Genomic DNA, 20,439 nt, shown 5'->3' with positions numbered 1-20,439 from the left:
TGATTAAGTCAAGTCTCGCTGCGTTGACGCGGGACTTAGCCTAAGTGACTATTTGGGACCTGCAGGCTTGTCCTTAGCAGTCGGGACTAAGGAATAGGGAAATTAATTTACAAACAGTTGCAAACCAGGTCTGCTCACGACGCCCTGTCGGCCTCTTTAGCTTCCCTCTGCCCTTGTTTGTTTGGAAATCACTGAAGAGGACGATTATGTAAGAAGGCAGATCCTAGAAGTTCAGGACGCACCAAACCTTCCCCTGCAGTCCCTGGCAGGGACTCTAACCGGCGAGCCGTGGGCCCTGAACTCCCCTCGGTGGCCGTGTCCTAAAATAACCTCCTCAAATGACAGGCCTGGAAGGAGAGGTCTGGGCTGGGCCTGTGGGCAAGCAGGGGCTCTCAAACAAAGCTAGAGAATTGCTTCGAGAAAGAGAAACAGCAGAAGGAAGAGGGGAGCAGGGAATGGGGCCCCCAGGCGATGGCCGCAAGTCTTAAGTGTTCATAGCTCCTGTTTTGGGAAACTCGGGGCCAGGCCATCTGCACTAGGGAACTAGTTTGGAAGGAAACCCCAACAATTCCAGAATGACCTTCTTTGGCTCCCACTGGTTTGCCTTTTTCCCACTTTCCAGACAAATCTTGACAATCCCTACTCACTTTTCCAAGCCCAGTCGTACCCGGTCTCCAAATCCAGATCCTAAAAGATGCTGATGTGATGAAAAAAAAAAAAAAAATGCCCAAGTGCTTTGAAACCTCGTGCATTCATGGGTAAGCTGCTTCGATCGATCTCGAAAGTTGGTATAGCTTCTGCCTCTAGGAAGGCACAGGACAATGGAGCTTTGGATCATGAACTGCTCATCACCTCCTGTGGGGATAAAAGTCCCAGATGATCCTGTGGTTGAAACACTGCCACAGCATTAACAGAACCTAGCAAAAATTTGAGTTTCTCTGTACATTTTCCCTGGATGGACTGAAGATGAGAAACATTGTCCCCGTGTGCAGTACACATAGATCCTTCTGGTACGCATCCCATTGCTTACGCTTTTATAAGGAAAAGGGGGGGGGAGGAGAAACAGCATATTGGTAACTATAATAAAGTGGTTTTGAGAATATTTATATAATATACACTACCTATACGAACTCAAAAGAATCTATAAGGGTTTCTGCAAATTTACCTTGTTAATCAGTGTTTGTTACTAAAATGACACTCTGGGGGACACCTGGGGGCTCAGTGGTTGAGCGTCTGCCTTGGGCCCAGGGAGTGACCCCGGGGTCCCGGGATCAAGTCCCGCATTGGGCTCCCTGCATGGACCCTGCTTCTCCCTCTGCCTGCGTCTCTGCCTCTCTCTGTGTGTCTCTCATGGATAAATAGATAAAAATCATTAAAAAAAAAAAAAAAAAGACACTCTGGGTAAGGCAAAACAGGGAGACCAGGGGTTGGCAACATAAAAGCCACTGAGCCATGTGGAAGAGCCGTTTTCATGAAATGCTAACTGGAACGATTTCCATGTAATTTTGGTAATGGGAAGAAATGATATATTTAACTATAGACATGTTCCCTCTCTCGGACCAGTCGCATCCCCCCTAATCACTCCCTGGGCTTGGCTCCCCGTCCTCTCCCCGGCCCTCGTTAATTGACCGAGAGACACGCGGAAAGCACACGCCCTCCCCCAGGGCGCCCAGAAATAATCAGGACGATTAAAATACCAACAGCCACGATACTCTCAACTGAAAAAGAGACCATGGAAGTTTCTCCATGCGCCCAGGGTTGATGGCATTAGCCTACTGGAAGTCCCCACCAGTTGAAGGCTGCTGTGGCGACACAGTGAGCGTTTAAACCAAACTCAGATACACCAAATCGGAAGTCCTGCCCCAACCTACGTGGCGTGACAAGTGAGAAGGGCAGCGACCCTTCAGGATCCGTCCTCCCCTTTTAGGAACTAGAGCGCTCTGCTGGGCAGTCCTGGGTGTAGACAAAGGAGCTTCAGGAGGCCAAGGCATGTTTCCCATCGAGGAGACCTTTGTCCTGGGATCAACCGGGTACAGGGAGGGTTACAGTCAGGTTACACCAAACTTCAGACACAAGCTGCCTGTCACCCAGTGCCAGGCATGCCCCCTCCGGGCTCAAAGACGCGGACAAAAGAAGAGTGGAGGGACGCCTGGGTGGCTCAATGGTTGAGCATCTGCCTTTGGCTCCGGTCGTGATCCAGGGGTCCCGGGATCGAGTCCCATATTGGGTTCCCCGCAGGGAGCCTGCCTCTCCCTCTGCCTGTGTCTCTGGATCTCTCCCTGTGTCTCTCATGAATAAATGGAATCTTAATTAAAAATTAAAAATTGAGAGAAAGAAGAGTGGAAAAGAAAGGAAAATAAAGATCAGTTCCCGGTGTAGTACAGTGAAAAGGGTGCAACAGCCCAGAACCTGGCACGTGGCAGGCCGCCCACAGCCCTCTCCGCCACTGCCCCCACGCCCTCCCGCCCCGGGTGGCCGCAGAAGAGACACCATCATCTGTTTGTCGAGAAGCCACTTTACAAAGCAACGGATGATCTGATCGCGGAAGGCTGCAGGGGTGGCCAAGCCTGCGAGGGTTTCCCAGAAGAATGGAAACGCAGCGCTTGGCTCACTTCAAAATGCTTTTGACAGTAATAGAAGGTCTCAGCCCAAGTTGTCCTAAGTTTGCGTAAGGCTTAGGACGGGATAAAGCCAAGCAGAACCTAGAGACCGGCGAGGAGAATGGGAAATCCTCATCCCCGACAACTCCCAGCACGCGCAGCCCGCCACACACATGCACACACGCACGCACACGCACACGCACACACTGTGTGCTCGTTCGCACGCCCGCACTCGTGTAGACCCACACACACTGGAAACACCCGGGCGCGCCTTCCAAACACGCGACCACACACTCGTGCATGCCAGGGCACGCTCACGTGTGCTACGCTCGTGTCCCGAAAGGGGGATCTGCAAGCTGAACGTCTACACCTCAGAGCACATGTTCTCATGGCAATGATGTAAGTGCTGGCCGCGTCTCCAGGTTGCCCAACATTAAACAAAACTTTAGCCCCGAAGTGAGAGACCACATTGCGTATCGGTGATTGAACGACAAAAGGGACACTACTCATTTGCCTCTTTCTTTTAATCATTACTCACTTTTTTTTTCATTACTCACTTCTTTTTAACGGAATCAAGCTGTTGACATGACCCCTACCCTGCCCCATGGGGAGAAGCCAGGCTCCCTGTGGGCCGTGCGAGAGCTGGATTCATGAACTTGCTGGACCCAGAGCAGCACGAGCACGAGGCAGATAAGCGCTGAGCCCGGAGGGCCGAGGCACGCCAGATGGGCCCAGGGCTGCTGAGACGGCCTTGGCCTGCCCCGGGCCTCGGATATCCACCCCCGGCTCCCAATTCCCCCAACAGAAGGGAGAACCTGAGCACCGGCCAGGCCCTGTGCAGAACCGTCGCGACGAATCTGCATAATCAAACAACAAAGTACATATTTTATTCCCATTTTTCTGATGGGAGAAACGAACTCAGAGCTGGCTGACTTGCTCAAGATCAGTACACTCCGGTCCCACCGACCCCAGAGCCTTGTTCTCGGCCTTGGCTGTGCACTGGAATCTCCTAGTGGCCATTAAAAATACTTATGCTTTAAAAAAAAAAAAAAAGACTCATGCTTGCTCTCTCCACTCACAGCAGTACAGATTTAACTGGTCTCAGGCTCAGCCCAGGTGCCTCACGGCTTTGAAGGCCCCCCCAGGTGACTCCAATGTCTGACCAAAGTGGAGAACCACCAGGTAGACACTGTTTCTTAGAGGAGTCCTCACCACCTGCTACCGACACCTAACACCCGAAGTGATAGACACGTGTACAGTTCCAGGCTTCCTCTAGGATCCGCTGGGAAGCACCTGATCCGGGTGGCTCGGCACACCTGGCCTCACATGACATCACTCCTATGAGGTGGCAAATTATTCTCACTTTACAGGTAAGGAACCAGATGCTGGAGTCTTTGGGGGCTTGCCCAATGGCTCCACCCCCCTGCTCCCCAAAGAGGAAAGATCACACACCCTCTTGGGTGGGGTCAGGGGAATGAACCAGCTGGTGTAAGCCAACGTGGGCATCCGTGGAGCCCAGGAAGGGGTATGGAAGTTTCTGCGGTAGCAGGAAGGAGGGGGTGGGCCTGGAGGAACCCAGAGGGCTTTGCAGGGGGGTGGGCAGCCCAGGGGGGATGCTGGGGGCCAGACAGGGATTTCCAGAGGAGCGATTCCTGGGGTGCCTGGAGGGAGGCAGGAGGAGAAGACAGAGGAGGGAAATCGAGGCTGAGCTGGGGGCAAAGGGGTGCTCTGAGGTACCGGCAGAGAGAAGTCTGGCTGCGGCCTGTGTCTCAGCTAATTGCACCTTGGGGCTCCCAGACTAGCCGCTAACTGGCTTCGGAGTGCAGCTAGACCAGTGGTTCTCACATTGGAATCACAAAGGGCAGGCACCCGGGGGGCTCAGCGGTCGAGCTCAGGGCCAAGGGCAGGCCTTGGGCTCAGGGCGTGACCCCGGGGTCCCAGGATCGAGTCCCGCATGCACTCCCCGCAGGGAGCCTGCTTCTCCCTCTGCCTGTGTCTCCGCCTCTCTCTCTGTGACTCTCATGAATAAATGAATAAAATCTTTAAAAAAAATAAAACAGTAAAACTATTAAAAAAAAAAGAAACTGAAAAGACAACCCTAGAATAAGGAAAAAGTTGTGAAAATTATATATCTGATAAAGGCCTTCTATTTAGAATACAAGAATAATTCTTACAACTCAATAACTGGGACGCCCGGGTGGCTCAGTGCTTGAGGGTCTCCCTTTGGCTCAGAGCGTGACCCTGGGGTCTCGGGATCGAGTCCCACATGCACTCCCCGCAGGGAGCCTGCTTCTCCCTCTGCCTGTGTCTCCGCCTCTCTCTCTGTGTCTCACAAATAAAAAATAAAATCTTTAAAAACAACAACAGACCAGTCTACCAGCCCCACGCAGGAAAGCCTGGGGCAACACCCTAATGCTTGAAGGCCTGCTCCTGTTTTCTTCCACTTCGTAGAAAGAGGATAAAGAATTTCAAAGGTCGGTTGCCTGGTTTTCTTTTTTCTTTTTTTCTTTCTTTTCTTTCTTTGTGTCTATCCCTCCTGCCTTCCCTTGGATTGTGTTTGGCTCTCGCCTTTGTTTCTGGGGCGTTGTCAGCAAAACATCCTCAGAACGTGGGTCTCTGGCAGGTCCCAGGCAAACCTATCCGGGACCAGAATTCCAGACAACACGGCCTGTCCTTCCACGGTTCCCCCCCGACCGCCCCCCACCAGGAGCCCACTTCCCATTCTCTTCTCAAAGGACGCACGTACTCATCATCTCGGTTCACCCCTAATTTGCAACTGGAAGCTTAATTTGCAACTGGAAGCTTAATTTGCAACTGGAAGCTTCTGAACAGCTGCACGTCCAGAGCTGAGAGGAGCTGTGGCTTAAACGTGGTCCTTTTTCATCCAGAGAAGCTGTATTTCATCAAACCACGAGGGGGAGTAAATCCCAGGATTCCGCACCTTTGGAGGGAGCTGGAGCATGGGGACCAGGCAGGCTCCGGGGTGCAGCTCTTTCCTCCTCCAGCTTTCCAGGCCGGGGGTGGGGGGTCCCAAGAACACGCATCTGCAGACCAGAAAAGTCAGTTAACAAAAACTGTTTGCCAAAGTCATTTCTAGACAATGCCCTAAAAAACGTTTTGCAGGTTTTCAGACATCGACGTATTGACCACTTCCAGCAAGAATGCTCCGGCGCCCTGGAGCCTCACACGGGGCACAAAACCCACAAGCGCTTACATGTAAAAAATACCAGGACTTAGCCCTGACCCATTCAAAACCAAACACGATCTGAACACGGTTTGTGCCCCCAAAGACTTAGGACCCAGCACAGGACACTTGACACTTGGCATCCCTGTTGGGAAACCATCCTTGGTCGGTAGTCAGGGGTGATAGGTGAGAAAAGACGAATGAAGTCCCCTTTGGTGGATGCGACCACCCCCAGAGAGGTTGGGGGAGATCCAAAGAATCAAGGTTCCAAAGAACCTTGACTTGATCCTTCAATGCACCTGTGGCCTCCAGAGTGGTTCGGAACGATTCGGGAGCCCAACGTAATGCTTGCAGAAACCCGCTGCAGGGGAGCGGGTCAGAACGCTGCGCAGACTCTGGAGAGATTCTCAGGACCAGGGAGACACTTTAATTTGGTAAAACGTCAGAGGATGGAGCCTTCAGCCACACCCGGAGCGAGGGCCCGGCTCTGGAGGGGCAGAGAAAAATCTAAAGCCAGGAAGGAATCTGAAGATAGTCCCAAGAATGCATGTAAGTAGTATTCACTGTCCATTCATTCATTCATTCATTCAGTGTCAAATGCACTGAGCACCTCTCACCTGCCAAGCTCTGTGCTAAGCAAGGGGAACGGCAGCCCTGCTCTCGTGGAGTTGACAAAGGAGTGAGGACAAGCATTAACAGGGCTTCGCAAAGCTAATTAATTGTGATGGGGACTACGAGAAGCCCCAGACGCCAGTCGGAGTGTGACCTAGCCCGGGGGCCCAGAAGAGCCATCGGCAAGTGACCTGTTAGCTGAGAACTGATAATAAAATGTCAGTGGGTGACTATGTGCAGGTGTGTGTTTGGGGGCAGAGAGATAGGAGCAAAGGGTATGTCCCAGGCAAAGGAACAGCAGCAAAAAGGCCTGAAGAGGACAAGGCCTCCCCATGGCCAAGAATCCTAGAAGTGCAGGGTGGCCGTTGCATGGAGACCTAGGAGAAGGTAGGGCCAGCCCACACACGGCCACCTTAAGTATGCTTATTTTATTTTATTTTTTATTTTATTAAAAGATTTTATTTTAAGATTTTATTTATTTGTTCCTGAGAGGCACAGAGAGAGAGGCAGAGACACAGGCAGAGGGAGGAGCAGGCTCCCTGCAGGGATCCCCATAGGGGACTCGATCCCAGGACCCCGGGGTCATGACCTGAGCTAGAGGCAGACCCTCAACCACTGAGCCACCCAGGTGTCCCAAGGATGCTTATTTTAGACCAGAGGCTCTCAAGTTAAATGATTTTGCACCCCACCACCTCCCAACCCTGGGGACATCCGACAGCGTCTGAAGGCATTTTTACTTATTACACCTGGGGAGCGCGGTGTTACTGGTAACGAGCACGTAGAGGTCGGGATGCTACTGAACACCTGACCTTGCACAGGGCAGGCCCCCACAGCAAAGAATGATCCCACTCAAAATGTCAACGGTGCTGAGGCTGGAAGCCCTGCTGCGTAATGAGGATGTGGAGCCACTAAAGCGTTGGAAGCGGGCAGATTGGGGATCCCTGGGTGGCTCAGCGGTTTAGCGCCTGCCTTCAGCCCAGGGTGTGATCCTGGAGTCCTGGGATCGACTCCCACGTCGGGCTCCCGGCATGGAGCCTGCTTCTCCCTCCTCCTGTGTCTCTGCCTCCCTCTCTCTATGTCTATCATAAAATAAATCAATAAATATTTTTGAAAAAGGAAGCGGGCAGATTTTGCAACGAGACTTGTTTCAGAAAGATCGTTCCGACTTCAGTGCGGGCGGATGGGAGAGAACCACTAGTGTAGACATCGAGGGCCTGTAAGGAAGGTATGTGGCCGTCTACACGAGAGAAGATGGCACTTGACCCAAGGGAATGTCAGTGTGGAGGAGAAAAGCAAGTGGACAGGAAAGATATTTAAAAGCACAGATCAGAGGCACGAGGGTGGCTCAGGGGTTGAGCGTCTGCCTTCAGCTCAGGGCGTGACCCCGGGGTCCCGGGATCGAGTCCCATACGGGGCTCCCTGCATGGGGCCTGCTTCTCCCTCTGCCTGGGCCTCCGGGTCTCTGCCTCCTCTGTCTCTCTCATGACTCAGTCAATCTTTAGAAGCGCAGCTCGGATTTGGTGACAGGTGTGGGGGGCAGCTTAGCCCGTGTCCCTCGGGCACAGAGCGACTTGAACGCTGACGCTTTATCGGGACGGTTCACTACAGGGCGGCAAGGGGGAGGCAGGGGCAGAGCGACGGGAAGCGGGTGTCCCAGCTGGGCCCCTGCTTCGGGTGGGTCGCTCCGAGACTCGGCGGCCACCCCCTGGGATGCGTGTGAGGACGAGTCCTCTGAAGGGCGGGAGGAAGGCAGCGTCTTCGGGCGCGGCTCCCCTGGGCCATGGTCACCCTGCGGCAGTTGCACGGCCTACCCCAGACTCCTCGATGACCCTCTCCTCGCGGGGGGCCGACGTCCCCTCCTGTGGGCCTGGCCGCAGCGCGTGTGGCCCGGAGCAGGCGGCGGGCGGGGCGGGGCGACTTCCAGGGCAGGTGCTCAGACGGCCACGGCCGGGCCTTGCCCCTCGGTGCCTACGCTCAGGGCCCTGGGCAGCGGGTCAGAGGTCAGCTCCCCGTGGCCTTGCCCCTCGGGTGCCTGCATTCAGGGCCCTGGGCAACGGGTCAGAGGTCAGCGCCCCACGGCCTTGCCCCTCAGGCGCCTGCACTCAGGGCCCTGGGCAGCAGGTCAGAGGTCAGCTCCCCGCTGCTGCACTGGGTGAAGGCCTGGTCCCAGGGCCCCCAACTCGAGGCCGTGCTGGCAGCGCCACCCAGGGGCCTGGGCAGCAGCTGTGCGTGAGGCAGCTGGCAGGTGGGCCTAGGGCACGATCACGGCAGCACTCGCCTTCCACCACCGGCTCCGCTGGGCAGGCACCCACCAGCCCTACAGCGGCCCTATTGACCCAAGTCACCCATGACCTTACTCACATGGCTGCTCCAAACCCCCAGCTTTGAGGTGGGTTATCACACCTGAGCACTCACTCACCTGAACAGCGTCCTCACAGGCTAGTGGCCCCGCCTTCCAGCACATGTCACTTGCCCCTTAGACAGCACCAGATGCCGCACGGTGTGTCACGTCAGACAGGACCCAGGGACACCAGGGGGACGGCCAGGGCTCCCAGGGGACCCATTACAGACACCCCACGGGGAGCCAGGGTGGCAGGTGCAGGGGAGATGAGGTCAGGCACTCTGGCCTGGCCGCTGCATATGCCTGATAGAAGGGAAGGTGGAGGGGAAGCGGGAACTCAGGATTTCCGAGTTTCTGGTTTCTGGACTGGAGCAACCAGGTAGATTAACGGAGAGAGGATTTAGCTCCAAGGAGGGGCTCGGTATGAAGTGTCTGTGGGGCCACTGTAGAGGGCAGGAGGACGGAGCCCAGGTCACCAAAGTGCTCAAGGTCATTGGTCTTAAGACTGCAGGGGCCCAGGAAGGTTTAAGCTCTGTCCCGGATTCTTCTTTCCTCTGACATGGGTATTTTCCAGGTCTTAGGGTGGGACTCTTGCCCGGCTAAGTCACGTATTCCAAGAACAGCATGTTGGAGAAGACAAAGGCAGGCCCAGGAAAGCGCGTGACGTGTGCAGGAGCTGCCACATGCAGAAACTCGCCCTATGCCCCAGTGAGATGGAGGACGGACCCCATCGGGGCTTTCTTTATGTGTGGGGAAAATATTTCAGTTATTTTCAAACACGCTGGAATCCCTTTTCCACATGCACCTGTCCTCTATCTCCTCCCTCTCACCTTTAACCCAATTTGAACCTGTTCTACGCCTGCATAGCGTTAGTCTGCTTTGCATTATTTAGATAATTGGTGCCTTTGACTCCTGCGCTTGCCAATGTTGCTTTAGTTCATGGACTCATAATATTCTCGGGCCTGGAGGAGATCTCAAAAAGTAATAACGTGAAACAATTATCCGTGCCCATCACCTGTCCCCGGTCGTCAGAAGGCAGGGCCCTCTTCTAAAAATGAGAAGTCACGGTCAGCTCTGAGACACTAGCTCTGATCCCTTCCAGGGCAGGGTCTGGGGAGGGGGGTCCCCCAGTCGCAGCCGGGACCCCCATGACCCACTTGCTCCTGTTCTCCCAACATGCAGATGCAGGTTTTTCCAGGCCCCCGACCCCACCGCTAAAACCAAGAGAGCAGGGCCCCGTTCGTTTCTTTACAAAGTCCCGTTCGGTCGCGGTGGGAGCGGGGGAGAGAGGAATGCAAGGGAGCCTGAAGAAGGGAAGCCGGGGTGAAGCGTGTCCGGAGGCACCACATTCCTGTGCTGTTCCTGGGACTTGTACCCGTGAATCCTCACGAAATCCTCCTGGGATTAGTGACCCATATATGCGTATTTTTTTATTTTTTTATGCATATTTTTTTTAAATGCAGCAGCTCAGGCTTAAAGAAATGAATTAACCTGCCCGAGACTGTGCAGCTCATCAGATGCGGAGCTGGAGTCCGCTTCTGGCTGCCGCCCAGTGCGGCGTGCTGCGGGGTCCCCTCCTTCCCAAGGCCGTGTCCCCCCCCCACCTTGGGCCACTTCAGGGAGCGGAAGGCCTGCGCGCCCAGGAGCCACTGGAGGGCGCAGGGAGCGGCGGGACTGCACACGCAGGCCGCAGGCCGACGGTGACAACAGCTGCCAGGAGAGGTGTCACAACAGACCTGGATTGAGGGGAGCGAAGCCTCGTGCTTGGCCGCGGCCCCCCGGATCCTGGGTAGGCTCCCCGCGGACTGTCCGGGAGTGTGCCTCCTGCTTCCTTCCCGTCCTGCTGCTAACCCTCAGCCCAGGTTCCATTCTCCCTCCACCCTGACCCCGGAGCCCTGCTCCCACCCACGTGAGGGCCGCGGAGCTGGGGTGCAGCCAGGGCCTCAGCCCCTCCGCTAGGCAGCAGGTGTCCACCCCCCAGACGTGTCCCCTCCAGCGCACCCACACTGACCCCAGGACCCTGGCCGAGTCTGCTCCCGCTGCCGTAACAAAGCGCCCCAGACGGGGTGGCGTGCACGACAGAAATGTCCTTCCTCTGGGTTCTGGAGGCTGGGAGTCCAGGGTGGTCAGGGTGTTGGCAGGTTCCTTTTCTTCTGAGGTCTCTCCCCTTGGCTTGCAGGTAGCCGCCTTCTTGGGTGCCCCCGTGGGCGCATCCCCGGCATCTCTGTGCCGGTCCTAACCTCCTCTTCTTCGAAGGACGCCAGCCAGACTGGATTAGGGCCCTCCTTCAAGCCTCCCTCGAACCTGGTTACCTCCTGGAAAGCCCCCCCCCATCTCCAAATACAGCCACGTTCTAGGGTGCTGGGGGCTTCGGGCTTCGATACAGAATGGAAGGAGCACACATTTCGCCCCATCACTGATTTTTTAAAATCCCAGGCAAAGGGCAAAATTTCGTTTGATTTTGGCCCCAAGAAATGAGAGGAAATGTCCTAAGTCAAAATATTCACTTCGTGAACTTCAGTGATTGTCTGACGTTAAGGCTAAAAATGGCCAAAACAATCCAAGTAGCTGCAAAATGATCTGTGCCAGGCAGTCACATGGTAGCCCTGGATCAACGGGGCCTGGTGTCTCTAACTGATGAACTAACCGGAGTAACCCCCGGACCCCCACCATCTGCCTCTCTATGAAAAGCCCTGTTTCCCTTCATGTCTCTCTGTTGATGGCCTTCCGATGCCGAGCACTCCCGGAGGTCACAGAACTTCCCCAGTCGCTAGACTTTCCGGGAGACGGTCTGTGGATGGCCACCTGGATGTCCCTGCCATACCCTGGGTGTCTCTACGGGTGATGAGACTGTCCCCAGGTTGAGAGTTCAAGCCACAGGGGTCTTTTCAACCCGGCGGTGCCCCAGGCCAGGCTACATGGTGCCTCATTTAGGAGAAAGTCATAGAGAAATCCCAAAGAAGTCGTCCCTTCCCAGAGGGAAAGCTATGGAGGGGAGACGAGAGAAATGCCCAATTAGAGAATAAAGACGGCAGCTCCTGGGACACCTGGGGGGCTCAGCGGTTGAGCACCTGCCTTTGGCCCAGGGTGTGACCTAAGGTCCCCGGACAAGTCCCACATCAGAGCTCCCCGCAGGGAGCCTGCTTCTCCCTCTGCCTGTGTCTCTGCCTCTCTCTGTGTCTCTCATGAATGAATAAACAAAATCTTTATTTTTTTTTATAAATTTTTTTATTTATTTATGATAGTCACAGACAGAGAGAGAGAGACAGAGACACAGGCAGAGGGAGAAGCAGGCTCCATGCACCGGGAGCCCGACGTGGGATTCAATCCCGGGTCTCCAGGATCACGCCCTGGGCCAAAGGCAGGCGCCAAACCGCTGCGCCACCCAGGGATCCCTAAACAAAATCTTTAAAAGAAAAAAGAAGAAGAAGGTGGCAGCTGCTGTGTGACAGTGGCCAGCGGGGCCTGCGCTTGGAGGTCCTAGGTTCCCTAAGCTGGGGAGTGATCGTGCACTCATTTTAGCCGCTGTGAGTCTCCAGCCCCTGTTTTTTCCCAGATTGCCCTGCTGTCCCCTCAGAGGGCAAACCAGGGCAAGTTAACGACCCACGCGATGCCCAGCCCACTCCCTATTCGGCCCTTGCAAGGGCAGCCTGCCCTCCTCAAGACGCAAGATGTCCCGTCACTGTCAGGCCCGATGGTGCAGGCACCACGGCTGAGTCCAGCCTCACCGTCAGCGTCGTGCTATTGTCAGACACGTGGCACGCAGGGAAGGTGAGTCAGTATCCAGAATAGGTGTCCATTTTAATGAGAACAAAGTGTGCCCCTTCCATTATGAAAGCATCTTTTGTTTTGTTGTTGTTGTTTTCGGGGTTGTTTTTTTTTTTTTAGATTTTATTTATTTATTAGAGAGAGAGCAAGACTGGGAAACGAACAAGGGGTGGTAGAAAGGGAGGTGGGCAGGGGGTGGGGGTGACTGGGTGACGGGCACTGAGGGGGGCACTCGACAGATGAGCACTGGGTGTTATTCTGTATGTTGGCAAATTGAACAGCAATAAAAAATAAATTTAAAAAAGGAGAGAGAGAACAAGAGCTCACAAGCATGGGGAGCAATAGACAGAGGGAAGGGAAGAAGCAGGTCCCCACTGAGCAGGGAGCCCAACACGGAGTTCCCTCCTGGGACCCCGGGATCGTGACCTGAGTCAAAGTCCGACGCCGAACCGACTGAGCCACCCGGGGCGGCCTGCTACAGGGCGGCCTGCTACAGGGCGCCTGGGTGATTACTTGGGGGACGGTGACATTTTCTAGGAAAGTTCTACTTCCCAACCCTACAACATTAGCCTAGACACTTAGCTTCCATAGAAGGAGCGTTTCCACCGGTGGACTCCGCAATGGTCTCGTTAAAACCGGAGGTTGAGGTTGCCATCTGGCCACGTTGGGTTCCTCACGCCGGTGAATCAACCCAACCCCGCCGGTGGGGTTGTGTCCTGGCTGAGGTGGTCAGGCTTGAATCTCACCTGGGCTGCAGGTGCTTCCCTCGAGTGTCTCGTAGTACGCACAGGCCTTGGATGGAAGTCCACGGGAAATGACATTATCACGACTGCTAATGGCCCAGAGCCCTAAGGAATGAAGACAGAGAATCATGTCGAGTCAAATTTGCTCTGGGCAAAGGAAATATGAAGGGAGGAAGGGAGGAAGGGAGGACGGTGGCATAAAGGCCAGCTAAGACCATAGGATCTGCAGTAGAGACAAGAATGGTAAATCATAGTTACGAGCGTTTCTCTCTCGTTTTGATATGAAGTTGTGTCCAGAGTAACTAGGTTTTTTCTTTTCCCCTCTTCTGTTCACCTGCCATCTCACATCAATGTGTTCATGAGTTGTAACCCTCTATCTCACAGAGACAGTGCGACTCTGTGAGAAGACATATAATTATCACCCAAAGAAGGAAAAAGGGACTCTGGGTCATCTTTTGGAGAAAGAGTGTTTTGGGTTGTATGGGAGACAGTTACACAGTGAGGGAGGGAAGCATTATTCTGCTGCTTTATTAATTCAGAATTACATCCAAGTATCATTGAAAGGAGACTACAGAGTCCATCTTGACATGCACCTGATGGGTTTGTATGGTGTCAGTTTAGTTCAGCTAGAAATATCCTCCTTCTGAGAAGTGCTGGGTTCATCGGGGCCACCAGGGCAAGAGGCAGACGTGACCCAGTCCATCCTCGTGGGTTCCAGCCCATCCTGCGAGGGCCTAGTATGTCCTTGCTCCCTCCTCCCTTCATGTCTTTCCTTCCCAACTGCCTGCCCTACTGACTTCGGGCCCCGGCACCAGAAGCCACAGCCAGGCTGCGTAGCCAGCTCCCACCCCGCACGAGGTCTAGTCCTATAAAGTCCCTATGTAAGTAGGTGACTTTTGTGTCCTTTTAAAATTCCTATGTTGAAATCTTAACTCCTAATGTGTTGGTATTAGAGGATGGGACTTCGGGGAGGAGATTAGGGATTGAGGGTAAAGCCTCATAAATAGGATTAATACTCTTGTGAGAGAGACCTCGTGAGCTCCCTCACTCCTTCTGCCACGTGAGGAAATAGCGAAGAGACGGTCATCTACGAACCAGGAACGAGGCCTTGCCACATAGCAAGTCTGCTGACACCTCGGTTTTGGATTTCTCGGCTAAAGAACAGTGAGAAATAGGGACGCCTGGGTGGCTCCACAGTTGAGCATCTGCTTTTGGCCCAGGGCATGACCCCGGGGTCCTGAGATCGAGTCCCACGTCGGGCTCCCTGCATGGAGCCTGCTTCTCCCTCTGCCTGGGTCTCTGCTTTTTTCTCTCTGTCTCTCATGAATAAATAAATAAAATCTTAAAATAAAAAAAAAAAAAAAAAAGAACTGTGAGAAATAAATGTCTGTTGTTTATAAGCTACCCAGGCCTGGTGTTCCAGGAAAGCAGCCTAAACTAAAACACAAACGTACGTGTGTGTGTGTGTGTGTGCACGTGTGTGTTTCTGCTTCTCAGGTTGAATCCTGACCCACACGGACTGAAAGGACGAGAGGAGCCAGAGTAGCGAAAGGGAAGGACTGTGGTTCCCCAGCTCTGTCCTCACCCTCTCCCTGCTCTGCTCCGTGTTCCCAGGCCTCCAGCCTGCCTTGGCTAATGGGGACCCTGATGAGAGCTGAGAGGGCCGAGGCAGACAAAGCCAGGGAACCTCTCGGTCTTGCTCTGGGGCCGTCTGCATCTCTGTCTCCGGCTCCCTCCCACCACGCTCACCGTTGTTCCACCCATCACCCAATGACCTTGGTCCTGGGCTCTGGCGATGCTGTCCCCCTCTTTGTCTCCATCCTAAACAAGCTTCATGCCTCCCCGGCCCATTTGACTTCTCTGTCCATCCATCCCTTATGGGACCAGTTGTCTCTATTGGGTTCCCACCGTTTTAGATATTCAGAGCAGCTTCTGTTTGCCTGATTGGCCCCAGCCTGATACTGCCCACTTGAAGTTCAAGTTTATGAATTGAAAGTGAAAACAATCGGGACGACGTGTGACTCTTCCCGGTGGCTTTTTCGTTTTTCTTTGGGTGCAGGCACACACTAGGCAGAGAGTTGGGTTTAACTGGGGCTGGACCTTTGCCAGGGAAGTTTGAGGAGAGGGGAAGGAACCGATGGTGACATCAAGGATGGCCCTCGGCTGGGTGGGGAGACCGGTGAGGTGACGGAAGGGTGAACGGCAAGGCAAGGATGGGAAAGTCGGTGGGTTAAAAGTGAGAATCCCTGTGTGTTTGATTGTTTTTAGAGCAAAGGTACCGCAGGAAGTGAGCAGAAGGGACACGCAAAGGTGGTCGTCGAGTAGGATGCTTGAAGCCAGAACCTTGGAAGAGAGGCAGCAATTGCTACCGGCGAGAACTGCCTGTGACCGTGGGAGTGAGAGGCTGAGACAGAGCAGGGGATGCGAGCCGAGGAAGGGAGAGGAAGGGACCATGAGGCCACGGTGCTGAACGGATTATCTACGCGGGTATTGGAAGGTCAGTACCCAGCTCATGGGTGCTAAAGGGTCGGAGTCTCTCACCTCTTGCATGAGCCTTGGAGAATCGGGATCCTCAGCTTTTTTGGGGGGGGTTGTCCTCAGCTCTATTGCACTTTGCAGCTACTGCGTGTTCTTACAGATTGAAGGGTTGCGGCCACCCCATTCGGAGCAAGTCTGTGGGCCCCGTTTCTCCAACAGCATTTGCTCCCTTCGTGTCTCTGTGTCGCATTTTGGTGACGCTCACAATATTTCAAGCGTTTTCATTATTGTTATAGTATCTGTCACGGCGACCTGTGGTCAGTGATGATGTCTTGCCGCACGCTCAGATGATGGTTGGCGTTTTTAGCAATAAGGTACATACGTTTTTTTAGACATAATGTCACTGCACACTTGATCACCGTCAGTACAGTGTATAAACATAACTTTTATATGCGCTGGGAAACCAAACCATCCATTTGACTCGCTTTATCACGACATTCCCTTTATTGGGGTGGCCTGGAAACCAACCCATGACATCTCTGAGGTGTGCCTGTATTTGCAGATAAAGAGGAGACCCACAGAAGAGCGTAAGTCTAGAAATGATTAAAACTGAACATTCCTTAATAGCAAGGGCCATCTTCCCCCTTGGGTTCCAACTCGGCCGGTTTTGTTCAGGTCAGTCTTTCTACACAGAGACTCTTCTCTACCTTTCCTCCTCTCCAAGTTATCTGGCCCCCAGAGCCCTACTGGGTGCAAACCTCCAGGACAATGCTGTGGAGCTCATGTGACTGAACACCCATGCAGTGGTGCAATTTATCCACAACCCTCCGCACACAGGGGTCCCACCACGTACTTCCAAAAGGCCTTTTGAAGTACTTTTCTTTTCTTTTTTTGAGAGAGCGCATGCAGGGGAAGGGGCAGAGGGAGAGAATCTTGAGCAGACTTCATGCTAAACGCAGAGCCCGACCCCAGGCTCAGTCTCATGACCCTGCTCATAACCTGAGCTGTAACTAAGAGTCTGTTGCTCAGCTGACTGAGCCACCCAGGAGCCCCTCAAAGTATTTTTCTTTTTCTTTTAAGGATTTTATTGGGGATGCCCGGGTGGCTCAGTGGTTTAGTGCCTGCCTTTGGCCCAGGGCCTGATCCTGGGGACCGGGGATCGTCGGGCTCCCTGCATGGAGCCTGCTTCTCCCTCTGCCTGTGTCTCTGCCTCTCTCTCTCTTTCTCTTTCTGTCTCTCATGAATAAATAAATAAATAATATTTTTTAAAAAGGGATTTTATTTATTTACTTATTTATTTATTCAGAGAGAAAGCGCGAGCTGGGGGAGGGGCCAAAGGAGAGGGAGAGAGAGAAGCTCAAGCAGACTCCCTGCTGAGTGCAGAGCCTGATGCAGGGCTCGGGGCTCCATCTCATGACCCTGAGATCATCACCTGAGCCAAAATTAAGAGTCAGATGCTTAACCGACTGAGTCACCCGGGCGCCCCTCAAGATATTTTTCTAAAGAAAAGAACCATCAGTCTGTAAGAGGAATTCTACTCCTTTCCAAAAATGCACAGTTGGAACAGCCACGGCATCATTCTAATAAAACGACGCTATCATGTTCTTACTACCCAAGATGAAATGACGCCATGTGGGCGACAGTGTTTAAAAGCTGAATAGCACTTTTTTTTTTTATTTTATTTATTCATGATAGACAGAGAGAGAGAGAGAGGCAGAGAGTGAAGCAGGCCCCATGCAGGGAACCCGATGCAGGACTCGATCCTGGGACTCCAGGATCGCACCCTGGGCCAAAGGCAGGCGCTAAACCGCTGTGCCACCCAGGGATCCCCTGAATAGCACTTTTCTAATTCAAATGGAAGAGGAGAGAAATTTCGTGTACAGTCCCACAACCCAGTAAGGAGATGATCCAAGAACTGAAGATCTGTCTGTCTGCAGGGCTCTAGTTAGGTCAAGGTGGGGACTCTGGGTTATGGCTAAATGCAATGCTCAGTTGAATGGATGCTTGGATGAACAAAGTGTGTGTAGGTGTATATGAATCTGTGATTTATAATAAGAAATATGCACTTGGTACTTGTCCCTAGTTTCTGGCACAGAGCTCCTAAAGCCCTTGGAATTTCCAAGGTGATTAGAGCAATGGGATCATCTTCTGTTATAATATTTGGTCTTTTCGGCCTTGGTTCTTGAAGTGGCTCCAGAGCTGTGAAGGGGAAAAGAGTGTCTTATTATTTATAACAAACCTTTTCCAACCCATGTGGATGGGGGCTGGTTGCCAGGAGAACCAACCCTGTAATTAGAAGGTTAGAATTCACAGACACACACACACACACACACACACACACACACACACACACACCACTCCAGGGAGGAAAGAGCCTGGAGGTTGAATCAATCACCAATGGCCAGTGATACAATCAATCGTCCCTACCTAATGGAGCCTCCATAAAAACCTAAAAGGACAGGTTGAGAGCTCCTAGGTGGGTGAACACATGGAGGCGTGGGGAGGGTGGCTCCCTGAGAGGGCTTGTGGAAGGTCCTCGCCCCTTCCCAAATGCCTCGCCCTGTGCATCTCTTGCATCTGGCAGTTCCTGAGTTATATCCTTGGATAAGAAACTGCGAAGCTAGTAAACAAACCGTTTCCCTGAGTTCTGTGAGTTCTGCTCTAGAAAATCAATCAAACGGGAAGGGTGATCGTTGGAACCTCCAATGTATAGCCGCTAGGTCAAAGGCACAGGTGACAACCTGGACTGGCAACTGCCCTGCACTTTCTGTGGGATCTGACATGATCCCCTAGTAGGGTCAGAACTGAATTAAATGATATGACCTCCAGGCAGTGCTGTGCAATTGGTCGGTGTGGGAAGAAACCCGCAGAGCTGGTGTGAGAAGTGGAGTCCGAGTGGCCGTGAGAGCAGAGAAACACTCGCAGTGCGACGCGGACAGATGTTCAGCAGGCAGTTTTGAGCCCTCTCAGTATAAAACATTTCGGAATTGTGGAGGGAGCCAGGCCAGGTGGGGAATGAATGGGAATGGGAACGTGGATACAGGTACGCCTCTCCTTTTCTAGCCCACGCGTGGCCCTGTCCCTCGGTGTCTGCAGCCCGGGCCCTGCGTGCTCGTCACGCCTTCAGGGGCCCCTAACGAAGGACACCTTTCCAGCACCCAGCCCTCCGTCCCCCGTACGCCTAGGGGCATGCCAGCCACAGCCTCCCTGAGTGGAGCTTATGGGAGAGCTTTAGGGAGAGAAAGAAAAAGGACAGGCCTGCAAATGCGAAAGAAGAGGAAAGAGTTGTGTTATGGGGAGGACGGTGCCCCCAAATCCCACGTGTTGAAGCCTCGCCCTCATTGTGACTGTATTTGGAGACAGAAGGAGGGAGGTAGGATTGGATGAGTCACAAGGATAGGGCCCTGATCCACTAAGACGGGGGCATCCTTCTACGAGGAGGAAGAGGGACACCTGGGTGGCTCAGTGGTTGAGTGTCTCAGGTCGTGATGCTGTGACCCCAGGGTCCTGAGATCGAGTCCCACATGGGGTTCCCCATAGGGAGCCTGCTTCTCCCTTCACCTATGTCGCCCCTCTCTCTGTGTCTCTCATGAATTAATAAAGTCTTCAGGAAAATAAATAAATAAATAAGAGGAGGAAGAGACACAGGAGTGCACACGCCCAGAGAGGCCACGGGAGGCCTGTCCGCAAGCCAGGGAGAAAGGCGTCACCAGAACCCAACCCTGCCACCTTCTTGATCTTGGACTTCCAGCCTCCAGAAGGGTGAGAACATCATTTCCATTAAGTCACCCAGCCTGTGGCACCTCATTATGGCAGCCCAAGCTGACTCATGCAGAAAAATGACAACAACGACAATAATAATAATGAATAAACAAGCACTTTTTTAAGTATAAAATAATAATAATAATAATAAAGTGGGGAGGTGAGTCTAGGAGACCAAACCTGGATCTTCTTTCACTAGTTGTCATAGGTCTGGCTGTGGTTGGCATAAGTGGGGAGCAAGGGAGAAGGAGAGAAACGTGACCCGCAGATTGTCGCCCAGCAGGACACTGGCTTCAGGGCCAGCCCACCTGCCTACCCCTCCCCTTGCTTGGGGTCCCCGGGGTCCCTGCATTCCTGGCTCTGGCCCTCAGACTCAGCCAAATGCTGGGCCTCACACAAAGGCAGCTGTGGGGTCAGGGGCTCTCTGCCTTGGTCTCTGGTCACTGTGTCGTGTTCTCAGAGGCCCCCTGGGTTTTGAAATCTCCCAGTTTAGACGACAGCTCCGCGGTGGGAGTTGCAGATGGTTTTTTTCCTCCTTCTGATTTATGCCAGGGTGCAAAGCGGCTTGGGCTGGCCCTGGTGCTGGGGACGGGTGTGGGGCCCGAGGAGAGCCACCCGCCGCAGGCCTGGCCAAGCCGCAGCCCTGGGGAGGGGACGCAGGTTCTGGGGCTGCAGCGGCCTGTGCACCCTGCGCCAGCCTGTGATAGAGCCTCGGGGTGTATCGCTCACAAACTCATCCCCCCCTTCCTAACCTTAGGGGGGCAACTGCATTAATTAGTTAAACAGTTGAGCTGCTCAAAGACCCCTTTTCAGCCGCAGGGCTCACGTGTCAGCCTCTTGGTGGGCAGGGGGCCACCACCCAGGGCGGAGCCGAGGGGTGCAGGGGCGCAGGTTCCCCGGGCCAGTTGCCAGCCTGCTTTGCAATGCAAATGCTTACAAGAGCCTCCCTGC

General features: G+C 53.6%; 1 long non-coding RNA gene across 1 annotated transcript in view; it reads right to left on the bottom strand.

The window, feature by feature from the left end:
• Window positions 1-5,541: 5,541 nt before the first annotated feature.
• LOC121493480 overlaps window positions 5,542-20,439 on the bottom strand; it is an 85,652-nt gene continuing 70,754 nt past the window's right edge. Inside the window, exons 2-3 of the long non-coding RNA XR_005988494.1 lie at window positions 13,252-13,353; window positions 5,542-5,644 (exon numbers count right to left, since the gene is read on the bottom strand). This is a non-coding gene — a long non-coding RNA (uncharacterized LOC121493480). The remainder of the gene's footprint in view (window positions 5,645-13,251; window positions 13,354-20,439) is intronic.

Source organism: Vulpes lagopus, chromosome 6, assembly GCF_018345385.1.
Source record: "Vulpes lagopus strain Blue_001 chromosome 6, ASM1834538v1, whole genome shotgun sequence".
Lineage (NCBI taxonomy): Eukaryota > Metazoa > Chordata > Mammalia > Carnivora > Canidae > Vulpes > Vulpes lagopus.
This window is presented reverse-complemented; position numbering and strand designations above follow the sequence as displayed.